The following is a 17,359-nucleotide window of genomic DNA, read 5'->3' on the forward strand; positions in this document are numbered from 1 at the left end:
CTATGGCAAAGATGAATTCCCATTAATGCTCGAATGAAGGAAAAGCAGTGATCTATCTTGGCTTCACAATATGGCATCATGAAACCCATTACCTGAATGGCTGCTGTTATGATCGCTGACACATATTGTGGAATATCTTGTGGACTAATAAAGCTCACAATCTCTTTCAGCAAAGTGATATTGCTTAGGACGTCTGGTTTGGTAATCAGAACAGCAGCATCACTTGGCTTTATAATATGCAGAAAAAGTTCCTGTTGAACAAAAAGATAACAATTGTACCAATAAATTGAGGCAACAATGGAATGAAGAGAATATCAGCCGTAGAGTGTACAGTACATACTAAATCAAGGCTTGGGTATAGGTCCAAAAGGTCAAAGATGGTGGCACTGGAGACAAAGGCTCCAAAATTCTTGCTGACCCACTCCACAGTGTCAGTGTTTGCGCTAGCACAGGCGAACTCTAGATGAGAAGAGATTAGAGAGTTAACAATAAGTTTAGCGTCTAATTCTTACTTTGTAGTGTTAGAAGAGCCACTAAACTGCAGACCATTACTATGTGTAGTGGACTAGTCTGAATTATATAATAGTTACCAATATAAACTGGTTGCATCCATTTTTATGCAGATCTAGCATGTTAGAAACCTCAATAGTAATCAATCATCCTAATTCTTGCAACATCTATCGATGTAAATTATTGAATTATTCAGTGAACTTTTTCTTTTTTGCTTGCTGATGACTTATTGAGATAATAGGGTGTATATCTTTTTATTATTTGCATGGAAAAAAGACATAATCACAGGAAGAAAAGTTGTGCCAAATAGCAACCTTAGGCTGGGTTCACACTGCGTTTTTGCAATCCGTTCAATATATCCGTTCTTAATTGGTTACTTTTAATGGACAGAAAAACATAGTCAACACTACTTTTGTGTCTGTTAAAAAAATTGCATCCGTTTCTATGTTTTTTTTTTATAATGGGAGTCAATAGAAAAACGTATCCAAATAGGTGACATACAATTGCATCCGTTTTTTAATAAAACATATACGTTAAACGGATTGCAAAAACGCAATTTGAACCCAGCCTTAGCATTATGGCATTGATAACATTGACTTTTCTACATACAGTATGTATTATATAGACTTCATTTTCTACAATACAGCTAGATATTTGTCTTTTCTTTAACCAAAGTCATAAAATGTAAAGTTTTACCTGTGATTTGTTGCTGTTGACTCAAGTATAACTTGATATAGTTGTAAATTGTTTCAATTTCAGCCTTGTTTAGCATGACTTCACTCAATATCTGTATGCTATTTGCAAAACATTCATGAAATATATGTATCAGTAAGGATCAGATTTCTGTTACTGGAATAAGCAGAGATGAGCGCAACTCGGGCATGCCCAAGTCCGGCTGTGTCCGTGTTTTCCCGGATTCCCTTGGGCTGCATCCAACTTCCTCAGCCACTCCATTCAAATGGTGAACAATTGGACTTGAGCATGCTGGAGTTGAGCTCATCTCTAGCAATAAGTAATTCAATATTGTGTCAAATTATCACATTATTTTTTCTATAGATCCCTTTCTGAAATCGTTGTTGACCAAGATCTAGTCAAAATCTAGAGTTGGTGCTAGTCAACAATTGGTGCTTTTACACCCTGTTTGTGTCCTCTGTGACACAGATACTTTGGCAAAATGTCAAAATGGAATGTTATTGTATCCATGCACAGAGAGGCATGGGTCCCATTGATTTTATTGGCTCGAATTTAGTCAGATACTGTTTATTTTCATGCCAGAGTTTTGTTTTAGACTGAGAAAACAAATGCCCAAATTGCTATTTTTTTTTTTTAATTCATACCAACTCCCAAAACAGAATAAAAACTGAAAATTATTTACACTAGATATTTCTCTGTAGTAGTTGCCAAGAACTCACATGGTTTGGTAATCTCCACAGGAAATGTTCAAAGGCAAATAGGTTAGTTGGGTTTCATCGAGAGCAGCAGAGAAGCCAAAGATGGTGATGTTAAAAACTTGGAGCCAATCAGACATTGAACGGAAGGTCCACGCTTTGTTAAGCACTGTCAGCACATTTGTTAGGATCTCCCTCTGGGTGAGGACGCTCAGCTGCATTAATGGCTCATACAAATTACAGGGAGTGTTACCTGTGATCTGCAGAGAGAAAAACAGAATTATTAAGGTAAAAAGAGTACAAGTGAACAGGTTAATCATTATATTAAAAGTATAAACAAAGGTATGTACAAAATGGACCATTATAACAAAAACATTTTACACATTTTAAAAAGGTATCTTCTTATACTGCATATACAAGCTGTTTACTTGTTTCTAGCAAAGAGGAGTATAATTTCTAATTTTCCCTTTAACCATATAAAAGATTTTACTTTTTTAACTTGGAATGTAATAGCCAGTACAGTACAGTGAAGTTGGAAGGAGACTCTTACCTGGCACAAATTGTTCTCGATACTTGTGAGGTACCCCAGAAGCATCTTATAACTAGCAAATGTCTGGATTTGGCTTAGAATAATAGCTGTTAATGTTGAGTTTTGTAAGTCCTCAGCCAAAAATGTGAAGTCAGCAAGGTCACTGGCAGAAAGTTCAATAGGATGTTCTATCTGTAAAATAAAACACATCAATGATATATGTGAATGTTTGTTTTTTTGCATAATATATATATATATATATATATATTTTTTTTTTTTTTTTATGGAAATGCATAGAAGTCCGAATAAGACCTGTTTCACACACCAATAATATATTGTTTTTACCTTTTTGAGATTCTTATTGAATGACAAGAGATCTTCGAATGTTGATTCTTTTATAAAATTATAAAAGTTGACTTTCACCCAGCTTCGAAGATCACCCGAATCACAAACAACGTCTGTTATCAAGAAGATGAAGTTATAGTTACATTTCAGTATTCATGAAACTTATCCTCTGGTCCTAACAATACATATACTGAATGGTCCTCATTAGGGATGGTCCGAACCGAGTTCGGTTCAGGTTCGTACGAACCCGAACTCTCGGAAATGATTCCCGCTATCTGCCCGCTCCGTGGAGAGGGTGGATACAGCGGGAGAACCGCCTGGAAAACTGGGATACAGCCATAGCCATAGGCTGTATCCCAGTTTTCCAGGCGGTCCTCCCGCTGTATCCACCCACTGCACGGAGCGGGCAGACAGCGGGAATCTGATGCCGAGCGTTCGGGTTCATACGAACCCGAACCTAGGCAGTTTCGGACCATCCCTAGTCCTCATCTTATTCTAGCATGCCTGATATTAAGTCTATATAAAAGATCAATAGATTTACACCCTCAGGACCCTGGGAGGACCCTGGGCATCTGTCCGGGTACCTTATGGAAAGCCCAACGTAGATTACAAACACAATTACAAATCAATTCTCTGTAAAACTCACCTTCAGTAGAAGATTGATGGTCCATGTATCTCTTAATAAAAGCCGTATAGATGTCATTTTTTATTGAACTTGTCAACAGTGAGTAGATATAAGGTGAAGAAAATACTTTCACTCTGTTCCATTAAATAGAAAAAGTTTTGCTTAGTAAGTGAAACAAATCTCATAGCTGAAATAATAAAACTTTTCTATATCAATATAAGATTGATGCTGTGATCAGAGAGAGAGGGAGCAGTAGGAAATAGGGTATTGGCCCTTATTTACAATGTCTCGGGCCCTCTAATATATTTTACCAAGCTATGGTATTAAAACTTTTAGTGACTGAAGTTCTCAATATTTGGAAGAACTTGTAAATAACTTACATTGCTTGGTAGGAAGAACAGGGGAGGTCAACTGGAATAAGTTCAAGGAGAGTTTGGTTGAAATATGGGAGCAGCGAAAACAGATGATTCTCAAACAATGTGGTCCAGTTTTGTGTGGAATACATAGAGAAATATTGTTGATTTTCAAGAAGTTCAGTAGCTAGCAGGGTCTGCATCACTGAGGTTATCTCTATTATTGGAATATTTGCCTGTAGAGTAAAATGAATGTTAAAAAATGATCAGCCAAATGCCAGAGGGATGGGTCAGTTATACAATTTGTATGTTCCCCTTTCGACTCCATGCCAACAGCAGATGATGGGGGGAATAGATTGTTGGATTTCAAAATACTCAGTCCTTATGCTTTCATAGGGATGAGCTCTTGCCAAAGGTGTCTGGCATTGGCTTTTTGCTCAGTGTGCATGAATATGAATGACCAGTTTAGGAAGTGCTTGGAGTGTCAAACATATTTAAGATCAGCTCTCGGGCCTCATTTATACATCTGTATTTCTTTTACTGTAATTGCAGATCCGCAATTATGGCCCCCATAGGTTTCTATGGTTCTATTCACATATTTTGCAGATCTAATACTAAAAATTGCGGACTTGTTAGTATATAATGCAGTACCTCATAAGCTCTCTTCCAAATAGTAGACACATATTCCGTAACGTCTTTCAGTTCTATAAGTCTCAAAATTCTTGTTATAAGTATGTAATTATCCAGCACATCCACTTCAAGTAACATTTCTGCCAACTCTGTGGGGTTCAACATTCTAAAAAGAACCACCTGTAAAACAAGACACGGTTATCGATGAAAGACAGCTTCTTAGGTTATTGTTTATAATATACTGCAGATTTTTTTCTCCCATAAGGTAAGATCCTATTTTTTGCATATTCATACATTTCTAGTAGACAGACGATGAATGGTACAACATAGGAATGGAGCTATAGAAAAAGATTATTTGCTATTGTTAAATCATGTAAAATACAAATATTTAATAACAGAAACAAGTTAGGATAATTTATTTACTTAGCTTTCCCCAAGAATAAGCTGATGACAGGGACTTTCAAAGATCATCTGTAATCTGTGGAACACCTCAAAGTGCTCAACTTCTCTGCAGTGCCTCCACAGGAGAAGTGAAGCATTACAGTTTCCATTTCTTAATAAAGTAACTGTATGTGTAATAAATAGATCAGGGTCCTCCACTAACAGAGTATATAGATTTAGATATAGAAGCAGGTACATGTAATGTCGTTGGCGTTTCTACTTTTTGTTGCATTATGTTTTACAGAATTACCCACTTATGAAAAGGGATCATGTTCTAAATCATGTGAGAGAACCTGGATTGGCTTAGATGGCTTTTGCCCCATAATTTGAATTAAATATGAAAATACTTTTAGTAAACATATGTTTTTTTTAAGAAAATACTAAATACACCATGATCACAGTCCCACTTACTATGTCAAGATCTGGGTACAAGTCAATAAGTTCAGTGATCTTGGCTTCAGTATAATATTCTCCAAAATTCAAAGTGATCCATTCAAAAGTATTATTTGCATCTTGAGTGCAAGCAAATCCTTCAAAGAAAATACATAAATAGTAAGCCACAGGATTACAAAATATAATTTTTCCCAAAACAATGCCACGCTTTGTTCTGTTAAAGTGTCACCGTTGTTATAACTTTCAAAATCTTAGTCAACAGTGCGTCTGATATAAGGCGTGTCTAATCTGCCATGTACGTAAATTTTTTATGCTGGAAAAACACTGCTATACTTGCGCCCAGTAGGATTCTTACCCTCACCGAAACCCTGGTCCAGTCTCCCAACTGGACCAGGCAACTTTTTAGTCTTTTGCTTGTTGAAAAAAGAAGACGAAACACAGAAAAACCCATACATTGAGAAAGGTAGTCATTTGATTGACAGCTGTTACTGAGCATGCAATGAGCCATGAAACTCAGTACTGCACGTGTTATTGGTTTGTGGCTGTGCGCACTGCTGATGCTCTGATTCAGCCTGTACAGCCACCGATAACAGGCCAAGGTCATTGGATTGGAGTCCTCTCTCCATTACAGACAGAACAGAGAATGGGTGAGCAGCAATGCGGGGCAGAAACAGGTGTTCGGAACAGGAATTCAAATGAAAATGAATGGGCACATAGTAGCAAGATCACATCTAATCATTGGCGTGCTTTTTTTTCTAAGGTAATGACAGGTGCTTTTTAAGCATCACTCACTACCAAAAACAGACAAACTGGAATATCAGACACAACCCATATAAAGCAGCTATGTTTTCCAAATTATGCAAAATCCAATTCAAACCATCACACTCTGACAAGTTTGCGAATATTACATATGGAAGACTTTTGACAGTAACCCTTACTTTAACCTAACTGCAAATTGGCAAATCTTACTCTACATTGCTAAGTGTAAAATGATGTTTACAATTAGCCTACTAAATAATTCAGACCAGACGTACCTGTGAGGTGTATCTGTTCAGTAAGGTATGATTTGGCATAGTGATAGACATAGTTCTTCTGTACGTTGCTGAGACTCAAATAGACTTTATCCAGTGCCATTATTCTAGTATATACCAAAAACATCCAAAAATTACTTATAACGCACTAGATAATTTCTCAGGTTTCTCAAATTTAGAAATGACTTACAATGTTTGGTAGCTTTCACAGGACATATTGAGGGTGATACTCGAAAAGTGAATGTCATTGAAAGCCTTGGGGAAGTTATCCAGAAGATACCCAAATGTTATCATCCACTGGGACATATCACTCAGTGCCCATTCCTTCTCCAGAACTTTGAGAACACTTTTGATGATGTCTTGTTGAGTTTCCGTACTTAACTGCCCTAGAAGTTTTTGATCACTACACGAAGCCAGATCTGAGATCGACATCTACAATACATAAACAAATGTATGCTACATAAACATACATCGATGGGGTATAAAAGGGATCAAAAAAGTTAAATACAGACTACTTTGTCCACATGCAGTTCATTTATACTGGATTACATTTCTTATGATTTCAATATCTGTATATTTTCTTAAAGAACATAAAAAAATTAAAGTTGAAAAGCTAGTTTACAATCTTAAGATTTCATCTTACCGGAACTAGGCTGTCTTGGAGATACTCTAGATATTCCTGGATATCATCAAAGGACTCCAATGTTGTGACTTGGATTAACACAGAGTTTACTAATGAAGCATTGCAAAAGCTGTCTGATATTACTGTGAAGTCTGCCATTTCTTTTATTGTCAGGAGCTTGCTTTCAAATACCTGCAAATGAACAGCAAGGGTTATTTGGTTAATTTCAACATGAGTGACTCTTTACCATTGATGGTGTTTCAGAATGCCTTATTTTTATGGCAGGCACAGAGGCCTAAAAAAGGCCTCTGGTTGCCAAAGTTACTGATCGGCACCCCTAAATTGAAGAGGTGCTGATTGGGCACTAAACACCAGCCACAAAGATCAGTCAGTCATTTAAATGCCTTATGATCACAGCATTTAAGTAGTTAAATGTAGTAGTATTTAGGTGTGATCACTGATGTCGGTTTATAAAGATGAATGTTATCTGCTTATACATAAAGATAGCTGCTCAAATCCTATATATAGACGCCAACTTACACTATAACTGTTAGGAAGGTACTCACTTGGGTAAGATTCTCATTGAAAGCCAATAGATCCAGGAGGGTAGCTTGATTTGTGAAATTTCCTAGGTTGTCTTCTATCCACTGCATAGGATCAGTATAGTTACACCCATCTAAGAAATACAATGTAAGCCATTCATATATATGATTCTATGACTTGTAAATAGTCCTTTGTATGTTAATAATATTACCTTGAGTGAGAGCTTTGTTATTCCAGAATGACTTAATGTACATGTTGTAAAAGCTGCGTCTTGTAGAAGCTGGTAAATATTCATAGGCTTGGTTAAATCCGCTTATTCTGGTTTAAAAAAAATGCGTACGTTTTTATAATTCCATTACTATCACTTTCCATCTGTTCTCATTCAAATCAGCTCATTTCATTATAATTATTGATCATCTGTTCAGTGGTATGAGTACAAATAGATGGAGGGCATTGTGGTGGGGAAACAAACCTCAGGGGCACAGCAATGGGGAGTCCCTTTGCCCCCAGTTATGCTGATTTGAGCCTTGGCTGGTGGAAGGATACTTTAGTTTTCCAGGGTGAGGAACCATGGTGGTGCCCGCAGATAGTGATAGCCTTACAGATAGTGAAAGGAATAACACACAACTACAGGATCAGACTACACTACTCTTTTTGTATTCTTAAACCCTGGAGATACATATATCTGCATAGGGGTTATAGTTCATTTATATTTTTAAAGCAGTGGTTGCATAGATGGATGTAAGTTCTTAAAAGCCAGTATTTGGTTATCACAAGGATATGCCATCAATTTTTGATTAGTGGCCGCCAATTGTAGGAATGACAGGGTGGGAATGTTAATTTTGTGCTGCAGCCCCTTCACAGTTTTTTCAGTTGAGAAACTGAAGCCCAACCACATTCAGAATACACGGAACGAAGAAAAAAGTGTGTGTCATAACACTAGGCACACTTGTCACTAGTTTATATTTTTCTAAATTTGAACTTTATATTTCATCGAATCTATGCCCTTGCAGTTTGGACTACTGTGACTTGGTTTACTTATGAGGTTCTTTTTCATATTGCACATATTTATTTAGGTAAAGCATGTGTTCATGTATGGAGCTTTAGCTGAGTGGTTGTTGTAGGGATCTCATGTATTTTAGTGATCCCTTCTGGATGTATTTGCTGTTTTTTAAGTGTTTTTAATGCTTTGTTTATTGTTTCATTAAAAAAGATGGTATTTATATTTTCAAAGTTATAGTAGTGTGCCTAGCGTTTTATGAAATACACTTTTTTCTTCGTTCCGAATATTGCTGCTTGCTTGGTATGTCACACTATGAGCACCACTGATTTGGTTGTGCATCATCCCCTCTTTTTGGTTGTGTTGTGTCACATTCAGAATACAGTACACTGGATGCTAAATGGGTTGTATAAGTTGGGAAATTAACCATACTGGACTGCTATTGGTCTGGGGCCTCCATTAGTTGACCCATATTTGTATCGTTGGTTGGTTTCTTCGGGTACATGAACAAGACAAAATGTTTACTGTATACTTACACTGATTGATAGGAAACACAAGAAACATCTGTAGGCAGTAATGCAATGTCCGTTTCATTAATTCCTGGTAGTAACAATGGTAAATACCCATTGAACCATTCACCCCATAGTTCTTGTCGAAAGTATTTGTAATAAGGCTTTAACCTGTTCAGGAACATTGTTAACATGGCATCACGGACCTCAGGGTTGGGCAGGACTGTCAGATTAGCCTAAAACATAGAGAAAACAAAAGCAATAAGTTTTAATTTGATCACCAGTTGTATCCATTGAATGAATATTGCAGGCTGGGTTCAGACACTGTAAAATGGAAACAAAATAATTACTGTAATAAGGTATATTCAGGTTTTTACAGCTTTTTTTTTTACAGTGTGTAAACCCAGTCATAGTCTCAAATTATGCCTTACCTCACGGACAGCAATGTTAAATTGCCTGGCATATGCAGTTAGATTGCTATACGGAGCTCCTTCTATATTTGCCAGTATCAGTGTGGTATTGTACATGCTGTCAAGTGTCAGCTTTACTGTTAGCTTTGCCAGCTCTTCAGGACCCAGAAAATATATCAAATAAAGCTGTGAACATAAGAGAGCGGTTTAGAGTCATGATGGCCATGATTCTGTTTCCTACTACAACCGGCTAATATACATATCTAATATTGGATTAGAAGTAACAAACAGGAATGGAAAGTAGGAACAAACATCTTAAGAGGTTGTTCAGTAAAGACTACTAGAATCTATTGATATCATAGAAGATCTCCCATTAAAACTACTAGAACCTATTAATATCATAGAGAGTCACCCAATAAAAACTACTAAAACCTATTGATATCATAGAAGGTCCCCTATTGGGATTCACCTCTGTAAGTTATGGTTGATGACTACAGATGAACAAACTTTTAAAAAGTTTGATCTGAAGGTTACTGAACTTTGAAGCAAAGTTTGGGTTTGTCCAAACCAAACCTTAAACAAACCTCACTAAAAAAGCATGTTTTTGTTCCATGTGATAAGTAAATATACACCAAAGAAGCTGGTGGGGAGAAAGCACTCGGCATACATGGGGATTGCATCAATACAAAACTAACATACAGAAAATAGATTGCTGATCTCAGGGAGACCAGCCAAAGATAACACTGCCGGCTGCTAGTTAAAGCACTCAATGCAGTGAATTCCTAGGTGCATTGCCCCCTGGGAAACATGAATATGCATGAATAAGAGTCTCAAAATACAGGACTAGCCAGATATCCCTCTAGGAAGGACCGAGGCAATTGGTGGCTCCTGTAGGGAAGCCACCAAAACCACCATATTAAGTGGCTCTATAAGTTAATGTAAGGACAAGCAAAAAACCAAGGCCAGGTAACCATCCACATACACCTGCCTCGGGTTGTCGCCCCTCATCAGTGTGGAGCAGGATTCTGGGTAGGTGGGAGCAATGCCTAGTAGAGCCCTACAGGAGCCACCCCTTGGCTGGGTCCTTCCCGGAGGGATATCTGGCTAGTCCTGTGTTAAATGAGGCTCCACATCCAGAAAAAGTGTCTGTATGCAACTGCTTAATTGCCTAAAATAATATAAATAATATTTTTTTAGGGATTAAGCGGCTGCATATAGTTACTTTTCTGTATGCTAGCTTTGTATAGACACAATGCCCGTGCATGGCGATTGCTTTCTTCTCAGCCAGCTTCTTTTGTGTATAAATAATTATCACAGCATGTCTTTGTTCCAGTGTTGCTGGTGGGTATAAAAAACAGTAAGGCTATATTCACACAGCGTAAAAGTACATTGCAACAACGGCCGTACTTTGTACGAAAAGACACGCTGCATGTTGTTCTATGGGATCCTAGCCGGAGCGTATACACATAGTATACGCTTCGGCCGGGATCCCAAACGGCGCCGCAAACAACTTACATGTCAGTTTTCTGCGGCCGCTATTCATTGAATAGCGGCCATAGAAAACCATGTCAGTGCACACTATGAAGCAAGCGGCTCCGGCCGCAAGCTTCACAGTGTGCTATGGGGAGTTTTGATGCGGGCGCACGCTGATGCGCCCACATCAGAACTTACAGAATGGCCGGTCTCTTATGCCATGTGAACATGGTCTCACACTGCAATGAAAATGTTCTTCAATAAATATACACAAAAGAAGCTGGCAGGGCAGTAAGCAACACAGGTCTATGTAACTCGTGTCTATGCAAAGCTAGCATACAGAAAACTAACTGTATGCAGCTGCCTAATCCCCTAAATTATTATAATTTGGTAAATAGTCGGTGGTCTATTCACACTCCTATAGCCAACAATAGTACCCTTGATATACAGGTCAGTATTGCAAACTCTTGCTAATAGAACCACTAACTACCCTACAACATATGCAGTAGGTCTAAATTGTCAGACTGTATGTCCAAGCTGTATGAGAATTTTCCTGCTGGTATAATCCTCAGTGAATGTTGTTCTGCTGCTGGACAGATCTGTCGTCACCAGCAGGGAAATCCTTATACAGCTCGGACATCCCATTTGACAACTTAGACCTACTACATATGTCTTAAAGTTAATTAGCGGTTACTTGTATTGGCAAGAATTAGCAATACTGACTTGTATAGCTGGGGTACTATTGTTGGCTATCGGAGCGCGAATAGACCAACTACTATTTACCATATTATATTATTTTAGGGGATCAAGCAGTTGCATACAGTTAGTTCCATTGTATGCTAGCTCTGCATAGACATGATCCCCATGTACGCTGATTGCTTTTTCCCCAGCCAACTTATTTTGTGTATACAGTGGTACCTTGGTTTAAGAGTAACTTGGATTGAGAGCGTTTTGGTTTAATAGCTCACAGTTTTTCAAAATTGTGACTTGGTTTAAGAGCATTGCTTTGTTTTAAGAGCTCCCTGTACTGGGTGGGAGTGGGGGAGGGGCATGGTCTGCATAGTGAGGTCTACAGCACTGTACTCTGACCCAGGAAGTCTCCCTCACATTCCAAATCATAGCAGATCCATTTCAGCCTGGGGCTTACATCAGGGGACAGGACTGTGGAGGTAATCTCTTCATAGCTGTAACCCCTCTCTCCCCGGACAGAGAGTTCTGCATGTATGTGCCCACATCTGCCCTGCTCATTGCTTCCCTGCAGTCTGTCAGCCCTTGTGTTTCCCATCCTCTCCATTCCTGCTATAATCTGCCTGCCCTTACACTCAGCTATACACACTGCTGTATAGAGAAGTTTCTGTCACTGTTCTCCTGCACAGCTCTGTGCATCTCATTTCCTGATTGATCCATGCTGAACACCTCCCCTTCCCCATTGCTGTCATGTGACCATACAGACCTCTGAGGTACTACACTACTGCATTATGGGGATCTGCAGCTCCATCCTGTGTCTACAATCTGCTGCTGTCTTTCAGCTTTATGCCCTTACTACACATTATACTCCACATGCCGATTGCTATACTGTAGAGTAACTTAAAATATAACATATTTAGTTATTTGATTCATTTATTTTACATGGTTTTCAGAATAAAAAATCTTTTTGGGGGTGTGTGGAACCAATTGTTTGCATTTCAATGATTTCTTATGGGAAAATTTGCTTTGGTTTAAGAGTGGATTTGGATTACAAGCACAGTCCCGGAACCAATTATGCTAGTAATCCAAGGCACCACTGTATTTACTTATCACAGAATGTTTTAATTCCAAGGTTGCTGTTTTTCATTTCCATCAGCAACACTGGCAGAATATATGATGTTATAAGTAATTATACACAAAACAAGCTGGCAGGGGACATCGAAGACCCATAGGAGGACACTGGGGAAGCATAAGGAGTGTACACATGTAAGTATGGGCTCTTTTTAGTTTTTTATGTGTATAAGGCTATGTTCACACTATGTATGAAACCGGCCGTTCCGTGACTGCAGTTCCGTCTGAATGATCTTTAGCTCGGCTAAGTTCTGATGCGGGCGTATCAGTGCGTGCCCCGATCAGAACACTCCACTGCACACTCTGGAGCATGCGGCCGGACATGTCAGTTTTCTACAGCGCCGCTATGTATCCTGGCCGGAGTGTATACGGGATTCCCTCGGCCTGCAGCACAACGCAAGGTCCGTACCAATCACGTTTGTCATGAGTATATAGATGGAGGAAGTCCTGTCCAGGCTTGTACAAGCTATAGTATGTGATCTACTTCCATAGATGACACTGCTGCTTTTACGTTAGTACAGGCTTGGAACCCAGTATTAGTAAGAATATTATTTTATTTTTATGTTGGGCACAATATATCCTGACAAATAAGATTATATAAACCCAACAACTTCTGAGATGTGAGGAAGACATGAGTGTTTTGACTGTGAGCAGGGCCGTATTTATCACTAGAGCTAGTCTGGTGCCTAGGGCAGCACCTTGCAGGGGGCAGCACCAGGGAGCAGGGAAAAGGAAACAACTTTTTTTCCCCCCCTGTCTCCCACCTCCTGTTCAGTCTTGCCAGTAAATGGTGTCTTTTCGGGGGGAGGGGGATTTGGGGTATGGTGGTATTGGTCAGGTCTGGTGTGGCGGTGTTATCCAGTCACAATATGGCGGCATTGGTCAGGTCTGGTGTGGCGGTGCTATCCAGTCACAGTATGGTGGTATTGGCCAGGTCTGGTGTGGCGGTGTTATCCAGTCACAGTATGGTGGTATTGGCCAGGTCTGGTGTGGCGGTGTTATCCAGCCACAGTATGGTGGTATTGGTCAGGTCTGGTGTGGCGGTGTTATCCAGTCACTGTATGGCAGTATTAGTCAGATTTGGTGTGGTGGTGTTATCCAGTCACAGTATGGTGGTATTGGTTAGGTCTGGTAAGGCTGTGTTATCCAGTCACAGTATAGCGGTATTGGTCAGGTCTGGTGTGGCAGTGTTATCCAGTCACAGTCTGGCAGTATTGGTTAGGTCTGGTATGGCGGTGTTATCCAGTCACAGTGTGGCGGTATTGGTTAGGTCTGGTATGGTGGTGGTAAATGTAACGCCTGGAGCTATTACCTACCAATCTACCAATCCTGTGGTGAGAATTCCATCAGACAATATGCAGACGGCTCTAATCATTAATACAATGTGGAAATTTGTTTATGTTTTTAGCAGTTAGAAACCATGAAAAATGCGATTCAGACAATGTTTCTACATGTAGAAACGAAATGCATGTGGCCGAAACCACTCTCCCCCACGCTCCCCAAGATGGGGCGCCTTTAGGCTCAGAGCCTAGGGCAGCAGCAGCTGTTAATACATCCCTGACTGTGAGTGATGGGGAGAATGAGCCGGGAGAAGTGGAGCTGGGAGAAGTCTATGGGGCACATCTCCTCTCACTGACACAGAGAAGGGAAAGGAGCGCACAGCAGCACTGTCCTCTCCCCACTCGTTTTGCTGATCAGCCAGGGTCTGAACACTTAGAACCTGAACAATAAAAGCTCTTGACATGTCTCTCAGAAATGCCCAAACTTTTTTTTATGGTGACAGGTACACTTTAATATTGCCATTTATGATGTTTGAAAGCTGACCTTTGTATTGGTTTGGTTATTGTAAAATAAATAACTAGGGGGAGATTTATCAAACATGGTGTAAAGTGAAACTGGCTCAGTTGCCCCTAGCAACCAATCAGATTCCACCTCTCATTCCTCACAGACTGTTTGGAAAATGAAAGGTGGAATCTGATTGGTTGCTAGGGGCAACTGAGCCAGTTTAACTTTACACCATGTTTGATAAATCTCCCCCCTAGTAGCTATTATTTGGTAAGGTGATGGGCAGGCCATGAAAAAGATTAGATTCACTTTGCTAATTTGTTTCCCTTACTTCTGTTATTGAGCTTTATTTCATATACCAATATCCTGTGCATTAAAGGGAACCTGTCACCCGGGGCGCGGGCACAGAGCCCGCCTGACCCCCCGGTGCAGCCCTGCATACTTACCCTTTCTTGCAAGTCCCGCTCCTGGAACCGGTCCCAATACGGAGATATCGGCGCCCGAAGCTGAGCGCACGCTGTATGCTAATCAGCAGAGATAGGTCTGATGCCCATAGAGAATGAATGGAGCCGTCATTCTCAATGGGCATCGGACTCATCTTTGCAGTACGCGCGCTCCACTTCCGATGGGGATATCTTCGTCCCGGGAATGGTTCCAGGAGCGGGACTTGCAGGAAAGGGTAAGTATCATGTACAATTTTTTTTATTGCTTTTAGCAATTTTGTGAAAATATGTCATGTAAAGAATTGTGCAGAAAATCAGCAATATAATACTATTGCCTATCCCTTGAGGTGCCCATACACATTAGATTAATGTTAGCAAAAATGTAAACTAAATATAAATGTAAATAGAAAATAAATGTAAAATGTAAATGAAAGACAATGCATGGATTGGCAGACACGTGATGTTGAATGTGAAATATTTTACTATGTCATGAAAAAATAATAATGCATTTAGATCTTGATGGCAGCAACAGATCTCAAAAACAATGTTGGGACAGGGCAATGTCTAGCATTGGGTGGCATCCTCTATACTGTTGTGATGAACGCAGTATGTGGTTAAGCATTGGCTTACTAAAAAATGGACAACCTTCCCAAAAAGAGACATCTGGATGGAAGCATATGTTATTCTAAAACCTATATACTGTTTAGCATTGATAGTGCCTTTTCAGATGTGTAAGCTGCCCACACCATACTGTATGATGTGTAAGCTGCTCACACCTAAGATGCAGCTTTTTAAACTGTGTACTGATAACAAGGTGATTGTTTTCTCTCCTCCTGAGTTTGCAGGACATGGAACCCATGGTTTTTAACCCCTTCACATTCACAATATGTATATGTACGTTTCTACTGCCGATGACCCGTGCAGTAGGAAGGTGCTTTCCTGACTCTGTAGGGGTTTCAATGTGTGCAGGGCTGCTCCAATGTGAACAAGCCCACACACATTAAAGTCCGAGGAGTCGTAGTTTATGACAGGCAGCCGCAACAATGCAGCTGCCTGTAATTAACCCCTTAAATGTCACAATCTATAGCATCTAAGGAAGTCAGTGACAGGATAAGTACCTGTCAGTGACTGGCTGCGGGGGTCTCGAACACTTTCCCTGACAGGTGGGGGTAAAATACTCCATCCTGACCAATACTGGCCAAAAGACTAATAGAAATATTATGTGTGAACATAGCCATAGGCTGTATCCTTGTTTTCCACTGCTCCCTAGGGCTGCATGCAACTTCTTCAGCCACAAGGAGTCAAACATTCAGATTCGGGTGAGCTCGGTTGAGATTCAGTTTTTAGCAAATTTGTAAACCTCTGTTATACCTCTTATTTTTCCTGCATTTTGTTGACCCTGTCACAACTATTATGAAATCCGTTGCTGCCATCAAGTTTTAAATGGGTTAATTTTTTTTCATAACATGGTAAAATTTATAACATGTGACACATGTTCTTTGTTCTGTGTGAATAGGATATGGGTCTATGAGATTTGCAAATCATTGTAGTTTTGTTTACATTTTGCACAGAATTCCAATTCATTTAGATTTGGGTTGGTATATGTGTGCATTCGGACTATATGGATATGTTCTCACAATGTTTTTGAGGTGAAAATTCAGGTGAATTTCCATAACCATAAATAATGATCGTGATCATGGTTGTAATTATCAGAATCAACATTGTCTATAAGTATTTTGTTTGTATGTATAAAATATAAATGATATTTTTGAGCTCTCTTCAGCTGGAAGGTTTTATTCCTCCCTGACTTGGTCTGATCTTAGTCAGTTTAGAATGTTTAAATCATGTCAACCTATTTTCGAGTCTAAAATGAAAGTGGCCTTAGTCTCCATATGTCAAGGGTGTCTAAATAAAAAATACAAACACATTCTTGTCAACTATATTGCTTTAATTTGACCAGGACTTTGGGTCCTTTTTTGTGTGATGAATTTAAAAAATAGCACATGTGAAATAATGTGTAATGTTTTTTAGCGTTATACTTTTACACATGCCATGTTAAAGGGGTTATCCGGCATAGTAAAACTTTTGATATAATGCTTAAGAATAGTAAAGAAGCTATTCTTATCTCTCCGCGTAATATAAATAAATATAGCTATCAGTTACAGGTGGCTACCTTTACTGGTGTCAATGATTGGGCTGATCTGTTCTAAGGCCCTTTAAAGGGGTATTTCAGCACTAGGCTAATTAAAGGGGTTATCCAGTGCTACAAAAACATGGCCACTTTTGCACCACTCTTGTCTCCAGATTGGGTGCGGTTTGAAACTCAGTTCCATTGAAGTAAATGGAGCTTAATTGCAAACCACACCAGACCTGGAGACAAGAGTGGGGCAAAAGTTGCCATGTTTGCATGGATTTCCTCCCATACCCCTAAACATACCAATGAATGGAACTGGATTTTAGATTGTGAGGCCCATTGGGGACAGAAACTACTATGCTGCCAACACTGTCTGT

The sequence above is a fragment of the Dendropsophus ebraccatus genome, chromosome 9, assembly GCF_027789765.1.
Source record: "Dendropsophus ebraccatus isolate aDenEbr1 chromosome 9, aDenEbr1.pat, whole genome shotgun sequence".
Classification (NCBI taxonomy): Eukaryota; Metazoa; Chordata; class Amphibia; order Anura; family Hylidae; genus Dendropsophus; species Dendropsophus ebraccatus.